We start from the raw sequence: 14,846 nt of genomic DNA on the forward strand, positions 1-14,846 counted from the left end.
GAAGTGCAAAACCAAGCCACACAGCTGCAAAAGGCCGATGCAGAGGTGCTGAGATGTCTAGGTTTGACCACATGCCAGAAGCAATGCGACACAGAGAAGGGCCTGCAGAGCCTCCACTAGCTTTGGCTGTTTCCGGAAAACAGTTCTCAAGAATGATCCAACACAGTATTGACAGTATTGCCACGCAAAAACTTGGTTTGCAGCCAGCTGTCAAGACAGGACTGAGAAGCAAGAGTTTAATCAAGGCATAGAAAGGACAGAGACTGGGGAAAAAGATACCCATGTTTTCTTCTCAAATCAATGCAAGAAACAAAATGATTCACCTTAGAAGCCACGCCAGCAGAAAAACCTCCACTAGGCCTATATGCCTCCCAGAAAACAGAAACATCTCCCAGTGCTCCACAACCAGAATACATCTATTTCTTAATCCAGACCCTTCTACGTTTATACAGCATACGAGGGAAAAAAATGTGAAGTTTAACATAACAGGTTATCCTAGCATGTACACGCACAACACAGGTCACGCACTTCAAAACCTCTACTCAGATCTGAGCTACATGCTTAAGTCTTTCAACAGATTATTTCAACGTATACCTGTAAAGACAGGTAGTAATGCTTAAGTCCTCTTTATGAATAAAAATAATGTAGATCCCAAGTAATGGGCCGATGTTTGAGATACCTGACGCTGTTTCCAAAAAGCAAGTCCCTGACCACAAAGGAAGAATCTTGATCTCACCTCTTCTTGCTTGGTATGCTTGCTTAGCCTGATGGGCAGCTACTGTATTTCACGAGCATGAATCTTTATGTTCCCTCGGAATAGCCATCTTCCTGAACTTTGAAGCATGATGTTTGGGTACACACGAAAACTTAAAGGCAGAAAGCGAGGCATCACAGATTCCTTCCCTCAAACTGTACTGGTACCCTATTTCTCTCTTTATTGTCCCACAGTGATCAATAACATCAGTATTCTCTCCCACATAGCTGTCTCCTCGGAATTCCTCTCCCCTCAGACACGATATTTTAAATCCACAAACAGGAGAAATTTAAATTCAATGCTCAATTTGATTTCTTTGGTATTTGTACTCTCCCTCCTCCCCAAGACTGAAACCAACTCAGTCTACTGAAACAGGCTAATGAAGGTCACTTAAAAAAAACCAACACGTTTGTCTTTAGACAGGAAGATTCTGTTACACTGAAACTCTAAGCGTTAAGCCACATAACTTGCTTAAATCGTAATATATGTTCCTTCCACGCTAACGTGTAAGTTCTGCTTGTAAACCCGGCAACCAAATAAATCCTTTCTGCTTGCCAGTCCTTTGGATTTTTCAGAGTTAATAGATCTCATTTTTTTATTGAGTCCTCTCCCCCTTTGCGAACCTGGAATGAAGACACTGCCCTTTTTCTCCTTAGCTTGACTGAATCGGAGATTCCAACATTTTTGTTAGTTCTGAAAATAAAAATATCTCTGCACCAGAACTGGTTATTTCTAAAACCTACTACTGCATTTCAACAAACTTTATTTCCATATGCTAAATCAATGATTTCTAGTATAACATATTATTGAATGACATCATCAAGGTAAGTGTTTTTGTCAATGCTTCTATGGCCATTCAGAGACAGAAATATTTGAGGTCAAAAAATAAGCTGCATTCTTCAGAGGAACGACCTCGTTTTACCATCAGTCTGATGAACTATACTCAATTCCCAGGAACGAAATTCATTATAGTTAGGATGCTGTCAGAAATCAGATGCAGACTGGCCATAATTTCCATCCACTGCTGCTTTAACACAAAGGGGAGGATCATCTCAGCTGGACAGGTATGAACAAGGGCCAACTGGAAACTATGCAGTTCAGATACTAAACATCTGCAGCTAGATCTGAGGTTTCCCTGTCTTTCAAGGTCAACAGCCTTGACAGAGAGGGTAGGCTACAGAGCTCTGCTCAGAGCTTCACACCCACACCTTCCACAGTTGTCTTGTCCCAGGGTCAAAGATGCTGACAGTTAACATAACGGAGCTCTTAAACAGAGAAGGGACAGACGGACAACTTTTTGCAGCTAAGACTGTCTCACCTTCTGCACTGGTATGTTAAAAAGGATAGGTTTACGATAACCAGATGTTAAAAAAAAAAAACAAAACAAAACACAAAAAGTTATTATCTTCCTTGTTCTAGAGAGTGTGCAACAGTTGCCTCTGGCAATTTTTTCACCTACAAAAAAACATCTGGAGACAAAGAATTGTGCTGTGAGGGAACAAATTGTTTCCTATACACAGGACACTTGCGGTAGGTGAGAAGTGGACATAAGAACTATGGATTCCAGACACATTCTGAAAACAGCTGCCCCACACATTGATCCATCCTTGGATTAGCAGCTGGTACTTTCACTTTGATGGGACAGGAAGGCAAGGGAACTAACAGGAGGAGGAGACAGCACCCAACTTGTTCACCAGCACAAAACAAGGAGCTGGAAAGCCATCTCTGAAGGCTTGATGAGACACCACAACTTGCTACTGCACTCCTACAAGGAGGCCATGAAAGCGGTGGGCAAGAGGAAAAAAAAAATCATACTTTATAGTTACTATGCCACTGCTACTAATATTTAAAAAAATAAAATAAAAAGCAGCAAACCAATGCACATGAAGAACATCTCCGCCCCCAAAAAAACCAAAACAAAAGCAGCTTAAAATCTATTTTTGCATACATCACCTACATATAACAAGGTTGTATAATCAAATGGATCATTTAGGCCAGCAGTTTGAAGACTGCAGGTGCCTAGATCACAGAAATGCACATCAGAAAGGAGATGTGTCCTGACCAACCTCGAACAGAAGGCAAAATTTAACACCTCTTGTTTGTTGAACTATGTCACTCTTCCCAAATGCTTAAATTGGTCGGAATCTCCTACAGCTGCCTTCCATGCTTTTTCTAAAAGTACTTGGAGGTGCAAAAATAACAGCTTCTCTTAAGTATCTTTTTGAAGTCTGCAAATACAGCAAGCTCGAGTTTTCTGTAACTGAAAGTCTACCACCTTCAGAGGTAGGTTATCCACAAGACATGTAGTCACTGCAACATCTAGTAACATTTTTCTGTCATCAATTCACAGAGGGCATGTAACAAATAAGCAAGAAACAAGACAGAGACCAAGTTTCAGGAAAAAAAGCAGGCTGGCACAACAGCTTAAAGAAACAGATTCCAAAAGTAAAATGACATGCCTCTGACAGGTCAAGACAGGGAGGGTATTTTTTCAGGAAAAACAAAAAGTGACAAAACATGCAAAGACCAGAAAACAGAGTAAGCTAATGCTAGCACTAGACACTGGCCACATGCAACAGACGTGATTAAGTTAAGAAAGACGCTAGACACAATATTCACATTTCCATTTAGACTGTGCTTACTACAACTGCTCTTCCCACAAACCTGGCACGGCGTGAGACAGCTCACATCAGAAAGCAGTAGGGCCACCTTTATCTGGTGCTGCAGAACGACCCACATCAGGGCTAAATAACTAAGGCTATAAACTCACTATACAATAAATTTAAGAACCATACTAGCTTAAGATGTTCCTGGTCATATTCCAATCAAGCCAAGGGAAGAGCCTACTGCAAGTGCAGGCCGTTGTTCTATAACTCAGGACTGTTGAACACTTTGAATCATGAAACCACAGGCTCATTAGCATCATTATACAAATACAGTTATACTGCTGCAGAACAAAAACTAGGACAGTCACAGAGTAATGTATCATGCTGCACAGACCTACAAGCTCAGGAACCTAGACTTTATTATCTATCATACAACACACACATAACCCAAGAGTCAACAGAGATCTAAGAAATCATATGAACCATACAGCCTTGATAAAGCCTATGGAACCTAAGCATCACTCCAGTTTTAAAGAGATGCACAAGTCAGAGAACTCTGTTCATACACATCTAGGAAGAAAAAGAGGTTAAAACATGAGTACCGGGAATGAAAGGCTGGTAAGAACTGAGTGATATGAGCAGAAAAACATCCACATTCAGGGTATAAAAGGAAAAAGGAACAGAAATACAGAGACCATAAAGTGATCAAATGTCAACAACGACAAACATTAACAGAGAGAATGAATCTCTACCCTTCCCATTTCTTTCCTCCTTTATTTTCCACAGATGCCTCATTAAGTGGTCCACAGGATCCCAGTGCAAATCCTTCATGCAAGGAAACATGCTTCCCTTCTCAGCAAGTCTCAGATATGAGCCTCTGCCCAACAGATAATGCTACTCCGCTACCCAGCATTACAGAATATGGTAGCCAGCACACGCTTCCACACAACTATTCCAGCAGAGCTCAGTAGCCCTTTCTCCCGGCTACCTCCACACACGTTCCTTTCACCCACGCCCTCCCACTGAATGGCCTCCTAATACATTCTTGCCTCTTCTAATCACTAAAAAACGGTAAGCGCTCTACTTTGAAAAGCCTCCCACGAGTACTAACAACAGTGGACTGCTACTTTAGTCAGGATTTCTTCCGGCCAAACGCACTCAGCGCAGCACTGCTTTACCCTGCTCCTAGCCGGCCCAAATCTGCACTAATACTCACACGCATTGTCCTCATTAGGAAGCCCACCCTCAGATACTGCCAGTCAATAAAGATGCGCCAGTCTTAACGAAGGTGGGAGATTTAAAAGCCGCGTCCGTGCAGACACAGGCCAAATAAATACGAAAGGCAACGGCATTAACCAGAAGATAAAAAGCTCCAGGATAAGGCACGGAACCGGGCAGCGCCTCCGCCAGCCGGGGCCGGCCCCCTCCGCGCCAGCCCCGGCCGGCGCGACCCACGGCCTTCTCGGCCAGGAGCGCGGAGGCCTCGGGCCCTCCTCCGCCGCCCGTGCCCCATCCGCCTCCCGCAGGCCCTCGCCGCCGCGCAGGCCGCAGGCCCGCCTCCGGCCCGCAGGCCGCGGCCCCGCTCGCCGCCCGGCCGCCCCGGGCCCGCGCTCCCCCCGCGCCCGGCCCCTCCCCCCCGCAGGCCCAGGCCTCGGCCTCCGCCTCGCTGGCGCGGCCCTCGCCGCCCGCTCCCGCCCGCGCCAGCCTGGCGGGCGCCGCCGGGGGCTCGACGGGCGCCGCCCCGCAGCCGGCGGCGGCGCGGCCTCACCTGTGGCCGGCTCGGCAGGGCCTGTGCAGCGGGAGGCTAACGGCTCCGCAGCGCGCACAACAAGCCGCTCGCAGCGCCGCCGGCCACGCCCCCGCCCCGCCCACCGAGCCCCGTTGGCTGCCGCGCGCACGTGCCCCGCGCCCCATTGGCCCCGCGGCCCGTCCGTCAAAGGCCGGCGGGGAGGGGCGCTGCGCGTGCGGCGCTGGCGGCCTGGCGCGGGGAGCGGAGCCCGCGCGCCGCCCCCGGGCCCGCCGCCTCCTCCCGAGCCCACCGGGGACGGGGCTGGTGGGGGGCGCCGCCTCCGGGCCCTCGGCCGGCGGGGAAGGGGTGGTTCCGGCCCGTCTGCCGGGGCTGCAGGCAGCCGCTGCGGGAGAGGAGCGGGCCTGCGGGGCTCCCGCAGAGGCTGGCGGGAAGCGGCGGGCAGCCTGAGCAGAGTGATCCCAAGAGCGGAGCCGGCGCCCCCCAGCCTCGGCCTTCGCCCTGAGGTCGGCTGAAGCCGTGGGAGGGAGCTGGGAGGAGGAGGTGGACCTCCATGGCTGCTCCTGCGTGGGTCCTGCCCTGCTGCTCTCGCAGGAGGAGAAATAAAAGTCTTTCCCCGTGGCAGAAGCGAGGCCTGAGCAGCAGATGTGGCACGGCAGGCCCAGGCTCGGGGTGCCTGGCCGGCGCCTCCCTGTTACTTCTCTCCCCGTGGCATCGCACACCAGCCGTAGCTCAGGCACAGGAGCCTCCCTGGAGAGATGAAATTGTTCCCGTGTAAACGAGACAGAAGTGAGGATCTGCAGGAGAAGCTCTGGTGGCCGGTGCTTTTCCATGCTCCGAGTCCTTCTTCAGTGGCCTCAGGGGAATTGAGGTCAAGAGTTCTCCCTCTGTCCACTGCCAGCAAGTTTTCGGTAGCCAAGGGCATCCCTTTATACTGAGCCTATTTCCACTGCACAGGAGGAAAAAATTGTGACTGTAAAATTCCACTATTCTGCAGGAAACAAATGTCTTTTTGTCATTCACACGGTATTCTGCAACAATACCCATGGCACAAAGCAGGACGGTTAGCGTGTAACATACATGTAAGCTTGCAAGTCCGTGAATCTTGTATACCTGTCAAGGTGCTCAACTTTGGCGAAAAATTCAGAATATTGCTGCGCTAAAATGTGTGAGTTATTTTTCATTCACAGACAGTTGATAATTTGAGTTTTACCTGATTGAATAACATAACAGAAAATCAAATTCACGTACCTTTCGCTAGACTAGAAGAGCAGTGGGATCTCACCTGACGGACTGGAACTTGCAATATCGCAGCAAACCCGTATATAGCAGTATGCGTTCTGTGCCATTTCCTTGCACACGTGTGTGTGGAAATACTCCGTACCCAGTAATAATTACACTGGAACACATGGAAAATCACAGAAGGAAAACGCAAATATCTTTCCTCTACCTATCTTGACGTGGCAAGGCCTTGTGTAGTAAATTCCCAATGTTGTTACACTGGTGGTATCTTGTTTAACTGCCCAGAAACCTATTTCAGAATCCCCCCCAAGCGGTGTTGTTACGCTAGGCCATTACACACGGGCTCCGAATCCTGTGTACGGTACAACTGGGAACAGCCCAGCGTCTGCCATAGTCCGAAGGGCACAGTATCAAAGAAAACGTAATGGTCAGCATCATTAAATGAAGAGTCCATCGAGGATGTTAATGATTAAGAGAGATGTTAAAAACGCTGCAATTTCCTTTTTTTCTTTATTGTAGCTCTCAGTGCCAGATGGGGAATCCTCACATGTAAACTCCAGCCTGACAGGTCTGGAAATATCCTTCAAGGCCTCATAAAACATTAAAGATGTTTGTGCATCTGTTATTTGCTCGTGCTGCTATGTATGCCAGCAACAATATCATAATTTTGTCATTCACATCAATGGCAGCTTTCTGGTACCGCGAATTTTGTATTTTCCTTGCATCATTTCAGGTTTTAGTTAAGCCTAAAATGGGTCTCAGATCTTCAAAAATTGAGGCCATGGGCACAAGACAACACTGCACAGAGCTTCGATGCCTTTATCTTGTAACAGCACTTTTGCAATCTCATCGTTTCATTTATCACCATAAACACTGTTATTTAAAACCGTGATGGCAATTAGAAGGTATTATCCTATTGAACTATATGTCAGCTTTTAAAGGAACAATCTCATTTTGCTGAAATATATTCATTGTTGCAGTGTTTCAGTTCAATAGGAAAACATACCAGTCTAAAGGTTTCATGGTAATGTGGAATCTTAGAAATGGGAAGATAGGTCTCCCAGTGAAGTCATCTTACAATGATGCAACATAAATGGCACCAGGCTCTTCATGGGTGCGTCAAGTCACGTATTTCTTGTGTGGAAACGTGAAGAAAGCTCACTGCAAACAGGGCAGTGCTGGGAGCCATTCGTCAACATGCATCGTACGAGGCAGAAAAATGAGCGGTGCGAAGTGAATTACTGAAGCGGTTGCCAGAAGGACAAATGGTTATAACCAGCCATGAATCAGCTAGAAACGTCGGGTTACAAAAGGAGGGAGATTGTTAAAATCATAGAATCATTTAGGTTGTAAAAGACCCTTAAGATCATCAAGTCCAACCGTTAATCCAACACCGCCAAACCCACCACTGACCCACGTCCCTCAGCCCCACGTCTGCCCGGCTTTTCAATCCCTCCAGGGATGGCGACTCCACCACTGCCCTGGGCAGCCTGGTCCAGCGCTTGACAACCCTTTTGGGGAAGAAGTTTTTCCTAATATCCATCCTAAACCTCCCCTGGGGCAACTGGAGGCCGTTTCCTCTTGTCCCATCGCCTGTTCCTTGGGAGAAGAGCCCGACCCCCCCCGGCTGCCCCCTCCTTTCAGGGAGCTGCAGAGAGCGAGAAGGTCTCCCCTCAGCCTCCTCTTCTCCACGGTGAACCCCGCCAGCTCCCTCAGCCGCTCCTCACAGCACTTGTGCTCCAGACCCCGCACCAGCTCCGGTGCCCGTCTCTGGACACGCTCCAGCACCTCGATGTCCCTCCTGTAGCGAGGGGCCAAAACTGGACACAGCCCTCGAGGTGGGGCCTCACCAGTGCCGAGTACAGGGGGATGGTCACTGCCCCAGTCCTGCTGGCCACACTGTTCCTGATGCAGGCCAGGATGCTGTTGGCCTCCTTGGCCACCTGGGCACACTGCTGGCTCGTACTCAGCCAGCCAGCTCTGCCCCCAGCCTGGAGCGCTCATGGGGTTGGTGTGACCCAAGTGCAGGACCCAGCACTTGGCCTTGTTGAACCTCACACCATTGACCTCGACACATCAACCAAGCCTGTCCAGATCCCTCTGTAGAGCCTTCTACCCTCAAGCAGATCAACACTCCCACCCAACTTGGTGTAGTCTTCAAACTGATTGAGAGTGCGCTCAATCCCCTCATCCAGGTCGTTGATAAAGATATTAAACAGAACCAGCCCCAGTAGTGAGCCCTGGGGAACACCACTGGCGACCAGCCACCAACTGGAGTTGACTCCATTCACCACCACCCTTTGGGCCCGGCCATCCAGCCAGCTTTTCACCCTTTGAAGAGCACAAGCCATGGGCAGACAGAGGTTTCCAACAGCACAAGGGTGGCTCTGGGCCACTCAGGGCTGGTCCCGCTGCTCTGGTGCCAGGCAGCCGCAGCATGGCCAGGTCCCAGCGCCCCAGCCAGCGCCCACCTGCACTGCTGGCCACCGGCTACAACAGGAGCTTCTGCGAGCCTCCGGACAGTGGCTCTTAATTAATATCCCTATTTTTATGTTGTTCTCGTTGTTATCAAAAAGCACTACTTTTATAAATGCCGGGTGTCCTAGTTTGAGCAACACAAGACTAATTTCTCTAACGGTAATTTTCAGTAAGGTCTCTTCAAAGGTCTCTTTTCCCTCTTTCTAGGGAAAACTGCATTTTTAGAAGACTCTGGTGTCTGAATTTGTGAAAATATTTACTTTATAGCCAGCTCTGGTGTGCGGGTTTCAAGCTCTCAGTGTTTTTGAGCTCACCAGGTGTGGGGACGAGGAGGAGCGAGTCCCGGGCACTTGACCCAAGCTGCCAACAGGGTTATTTCATACCTCTCCATGATAGGGCTGGTGCTGGGGTTGCTCCTGGTCGTGCCAGCGGCCGTTTTGCTGGGTTATGTTGTGGACTTCGCCCTCAAAACCTGCCGGAGAAAAAGCAAGGTGCTCCCGCCATGGAGGACCTGCAGCCCCGCCGCCGCCAAAGACGAGTAGTATCTCATCTACACCCTCTGAGGGGGGGGGCACCCCCTTTTTGGCCCCCCCCCCCGAGGTGGGAGACACCCCCCTCTTCCCCCCAAAAAACTGTTTTTTTCTGGTGCATTTTGGGCACGCAGCTGCTGCTTTAGAATTATTTGAATTCCTGTGGCAGGGGCTTTATTTTTTTTAATTCTTTTGTAGGGAAACAGGGCTGGGGAGGGGGGCAAATCACAGCGCGGGGGGGGATTACTTGGGGAGGGATTAAAGCTTCCCTCCCCCTCTTTCCTCCAGTTTTGGGGGGGTTTCTCTCCGCTTTCCCAGCTCTTCTCTCCCAGTAGGGGAAAACTTTGTAGAGTGGGGTCGATGGTTGGACTCGATGATCCCAAGGGTCTTTTCCAACCCAAATGATTCTATGATTCTATCAATTAGAAAGTTCGCTGAGGAGCTGGCTCTCCCCCTTGCTGGCTGCCACCCTCAGCACTCCTCGCCCCGGTGCCGGAGCCCCGAGCCCTTCCCTTCCTCCCGCCGCCGCAGCGCTCGCGGGGTCCCACGTTGGCTGTGTCTGCGGGGAGCACACGGCTGATAGAACTGGCCGAGTATAATCCTTGTATTGGTGTTGGGATCGACGTTGGCTCTTTAGTATTATTAATGTTAATTATTTAGCCTTATTCTATTAAATCAGTTTATTTCAACCCTCGTGTTTCCTTGGTTTTTCCCTGATTCCCATTCCCGGGTGGGGAGGGGTCACTGGGTGAGAGGCTAATTGTCTAAACGCCAATAAATCATTGCGGGTTCCTCAAACCCTAATACAGGTTTCCCTCTCCCGGGGTCCCTCAGAGCACAGCACCTCCCTCCCTGCGGCTGCCACAAAATGGCGGCCAGCGCCGCGGGGCAGGTACAGGCGGGGCGGGGCCAGCCCGGGGCGGGGGAGGGATAGACCCCGCCCCCCGGGAGGCCCCGCCCCGCCCCCGGCCCCACCCCTCCCTCACGGTGGATAAAATGGCGGCGGGGCGGCGCCTGTCGTTTTGGTGAGGGCTGTGTTCGGTGGGGGGGAGGTGGCGGAGTGCCCTGGGGAGCTCTGGTTTCCGTGGGTTTCTACCCCCTGAAAGGTGTCCTGGCTCCTGCACAGCCTTCCCTCAGTGTCCTTATTTATTTCTCTCCTTTAGGGTTTCGCAGTGTTTTCTCTCTGCTGGCTTCTTGCTGTTAAGAGATCACCTTCCCCATCCTCCCCTGTGGCTTTCTCTGCTCGGCGTCTCAGCCCCTGGACTTCCATTATCTCCTGGCTCCCCCTGCACCTCCCTCAGTAATTGCTCTGAGCCTTTGCTTTCCCAATGCACCTGTTTACTCGTCTCCTGGTTTGTGGCTCCATAGCACCATCTTATTAGCTGGACTTGAGGGCTCCTGTGTTGCTCCTCTGTCAGCATCCTTCAGAATAATGCTCCCTGATTTCTCTATTTTGGGGTTTCTTTATGCTTTCCTCACTCGTATTCAGTCCCTCGTGCTTTTGTCTTTGCATTCAAGGGTCGTTTCTCCCTAGAGATCTGGTCTGATAATATCTACTTGTTTGGAGTGGTTTGTCCTCTTTGGAAGTACCTTCTCCCGGTGGTTGTCAGAAGGGTGAAGCCATACTTGGTATTTCACCCCCATGGGAGTTACCTGCCTTGTGGTTAGCTGTAACCGCTCCTTTTTGTTCCGCCTGGGCTGGCGTCTCACTTGTGAGGTGAATTATGTCACCTGGGGCACATTCATCCCCTCCTTGGGCTGCAGTAAGGTCACCCCTGTTCAAATTTTCAGTGAATTGTAGGAGAACTTCTCTGGCCTTTCTCGGGTCGGTGTGGGAATCGCTGTGTTGAGTTTTGAAGCAGAGGGAGCCGCTTCGGTAACGTGTGGGTGGCGAACATGTTGGTTCAGGTTTTGCTGCACCAATGTTCTCTAATTAAACCAGCCACAGTTAATAATCACAGACTGGCAGGGGTTGGAAGGGACCTCTGGAGATCATCCACAGCAGGGTCACCCACAGCAGGTGGCACAGGAACGCGTCCAGGCGGGGTTGGAATGTCTCCAGAGACGGACACTCCCCCACCTCTCTGGGCAGCCTGTGCCAGGGCTCTGCCACCCTCACAGCAAAGAAGTTTTTCCTCATGTTGAGATGGAATTTCTGCTGTTCCAGTTTGTGCCCGTTGCTCCTTGTCCTGTCGCTGGGCACCACTGAGAAGAGTCTGGCCCCATCCTCTTGCCACCTGCCCCTTAGATATTGCTGAGCATTGATGAGATCCCCCTTGGTCTGCTCTTCTCCATCATTTGTAGACAGATGTGGGTAAGTTTTATTCCAATTTACATTGGCTGTTATTGAAGCTGATTTTTCTCTTTCTTTGACTTCCCTTTATGTATTAATAGCCTTTGTAAGTGTCCCCCCCCATATTTGTTGTGTAGCAGTCATAGTATCTATTAGCCTAGTTTCTGAAATAATCTCCTTTAACATTTAATAGTGGGTAAAATACCTCCACAGTCAAACAAAAAATGGAAGAAAAGCAGAATGGAAGTTTTTCTGGTTGCCGGTAGTCGTCTTTATTCTAAGCTCATGATTTATGAAGCTTGTGGCTGTGTGTGGCGCTGTACCAGTTGTGAATGGTGTCTGTGTAAATTGTTTAATGTGATGTAGTTGCTATTTGTAGCACAGCTCTATTTTTCCAGTGAGGTGTTAATTTTCCATTGCAATTAAAATCTAGAAGTTTTGATAACCATTTTTATAATTTTCAGTCTTGCTACATGTCTCAGACTAAACAGAGAAGCAAAAGGCTGGGAAGTGCTTGGGCTGTTTTGTGGCAAATCTGATCATGCGTTTAAGTTTTGGTATGTCTTAAATCATAATAACTTGGAGTGACTGCTGGTAGCGTGCTTTCATTTGCTTGTGTCTCTGGTGTATAGGAGCAAAGTAATACTTTTTTTTTTTGTAGTAGTGTAAATCGTTACTTCTGCATATTGCTTACTAGTTCTGGGCATGAGACCTCGTTGAATGCTGTGAGCTTGTTTAGCCTAGAAAGATAGTCTGAGCTTACTGACCACAGTGTGTCGTCTCAGCTTCATGTGGAAAACATCTTGTCCAACTGTCAGTAAGACCATATGATATCACCACATTCCAGTCCTTGAAGTGTCAGGATGACGTTAAGCACTAGTAAAATGCATAGTAAACACACTGTTTGAATCACCTTTTTTGTTGCCCCAAAGACCTGGGGAAATCTTATGTTTTTTCTGTATTTTGGAGCGTTTGGCAAAACGTTCCACTGAGGCATACGCATATGAAGTAGTCGTAGGGAGTTATGAAGAGCCCGACATCTGCTTTGAGAATGGTTGTTTGAGAGCGCCTTGTTAGTTTTGCGATAAAGTATTTACTGTCACAATAAAAATCCATGGAAATAGATTCGCTGACCTGTTCTTACATGATTCAAGTGTCTACAGTGATGTAACTGCCTTATTGAAGCCACAAATTTAGTTTGCATGCATCAGCAACGGTAACTCCATTGATGCTGTTGCCAAACTTGGCACTAAGATTGTTAGGACTAACACCACCAACAATTACATAGTGCTCTGTGTTCTTAATGCATTTGATGTGAATGGTTTGCCTTCACTGCCAGAGGTTTATGCTTTCCAGAGCATGTATTCTTGATGGTCTTAAATACAGAAAGTGTGGTGATATGAACACCGTAATGCCTAAGGAATCTCCCAGGTTTTATGAAGTAATTAGTTGGCTTTAATATTTATGGCACTTGTGCAAGCCTTAAGCGTCTCTTACCACCACCACGGAAGCAATAAAGCACTACAGAGTCACTGTGTTGTCAGACTTTGTGTGTTTTCGTACTTCAAGTATGTATTTCAAAATTCGGTGAGAGACTTTGTAAAATCTCATTGTCATTAAAATTCACTACAGAAGCAAAGAATTTCCCCACACCAGGGCTTTATGGAGGAAGGCACGACTATACCTAAAAAAGCTTGAAAGATTGAAACATCAAAGCCCTGTTGAAACTTGCGTTGTAATAATGTGAGTCTGTACAGGCCACCAAATCTGGAGAAAGCTCCAGCATCAAATGAGATCAGAATCCTAGCTGAAAAGGACAGTGTAATTGTTGTGCCAAGCATACCAGTTTGCAGGAAATACTTAGTGAAGCAACATGTAGTCTTGATCTGTTTTTTATCCCTAAATGTGTAGACTTTTGCATTTTCAAGGTAAGTGCTTTAGATAATCCTTTAGCTTAATACATTACACAGTGAAGTGCAAGATCTGTCTCCAGGGATTGTCTCTCAGCAGATGATCCAAGTGCCGGCTGATGTGCAGCTAACCAGCAGTATGTCTGCCAGTTGGGGTTTGTTTTTTCTGGTTTCCAACATTACACTTCGGATGTGTTTACATGCTGAACACTTCTCCGAATAGGTGGGATGTCCAAGGATGTCTGCTCACAGAGATCCACGTTATTTATGCCTTTAAAAGGGTTCAACTTCAGAAATTCTAATCATCTAGTCCTGAGTATCTTGGGTGTTACAGCTATCAGGAGATACGTATCATCAGCATAGCAACAACAACACAAGCCGCGTCTTTCAAAAATCCCTCTCAAGAACATCTTAGAGATGCCGAAAAGCACTGGAGTCAAAACTGGCGCAGGGAAACTTCATACCTAGACTAAGTTCAGGGTATCAGCCGTCACGGTTGTGGGCAGCACTCAGGTACGACCCAAACCAATTCAGAATGGCCCCGGGTATATCAAGCGTGGCCTTCAGGTGACACCGTCACATCCCAGCATCGATAGCGAACGGTCTCTTCCTGTTGTTCCTCCCCAGCGCTGCGGAGTTTGTGGAGCGTGTGGATATTTTACCTGTGACTTGTCCTGTAACTATGGTCTGCTGCGTTCCAATGTGACCTCTCATGTTTTAGCTCAAGTTCGGGAGTAGATGTAGGTGCCTGCACGGTATGGCGTGGGAGAGGTTCAGTGTCGTTTGAACGGGGTGAGCAGTAAGCGTCTGAAGAAAGTGTCTTCCTCCTATTAAATCATGATGCTTTAGGATTTACCTGATAGCAATATAGAATATTTTTTTCCCCTACTTCATGGGTTAAGCTTGTGCATTCAGTGCTTTTTTATGTTTGCTACTTAACTATCTCTAAGATAATACTCTAAAACAGATTTTAAGAACAGTACTGTGTAAAAAAAAAAAAGTGACTAAATAATTCATCTTTGAAAACAGTTACAAAATGTTACTTTATTTTTGTAAAGTGTTCACCTGCTCTCTAGAAGATGCCTGCACTTCAAAGTTTTGGTTTATTTGAAGAACTAAATCTGACAAGAAACTTAAGTCAAGGTGATGATGTAGATTCAGCTTTCTTTTTGAATGACAAAATTCTGCTTCTGGTGAGGCTGGGAAGCTGTTAGGTGTTTAAGACTTACAGCATGATGCTTTTCAGTTTATGACTTTTGGGGCATACAAATTCTTCAGTATCTTTT

At 48.1% G+C, this 14,846-nt stretch overlaps 1 protein-coding gene across 2 annotated transcripts in view; it reads right to left on the bottom strand.

Moving 5' to 3' along the window:
* Window positions 1-5,243, bottom strand: part of ELAVL1 (ELAV like RNA binding protein 1) — a 53,225-nt gene extending 47,982 nt beyond the window's left edge. The window contains exon 1 of one of the 2 annotated variants that reach the window (XM_063358383.1): window positions 5,129-5,243. The gene's annotated coding sequence lies outside the window, so the exon portion shown is untranslated. The remainder of the gene's footprint in view (window positions 1-5,128) is intronic. The other variant, XM_063358382.1, reaches the window with a different exon arrangement.
* Window positions 5,244-14,846: the final 9,603 nt, after the last annotated feature.

The sequence above is a fragment of the Chroicocephalus ridibundus genome, chromosome 22 (assembly GCF_963924245.1).
Source record: "Chroicocephalus ridibundus chromosome 22, bChrRid1.1, whole genome shotgun sequence".
In the NCBI taxonomy this organism is placed as follows: domain Eukaryota; kingdom Metazoa; phylum Chordata; class Aves; order Charadriiformes; family Laridae; genus Chroicocephalus; species Chroicocephalus ridibundus.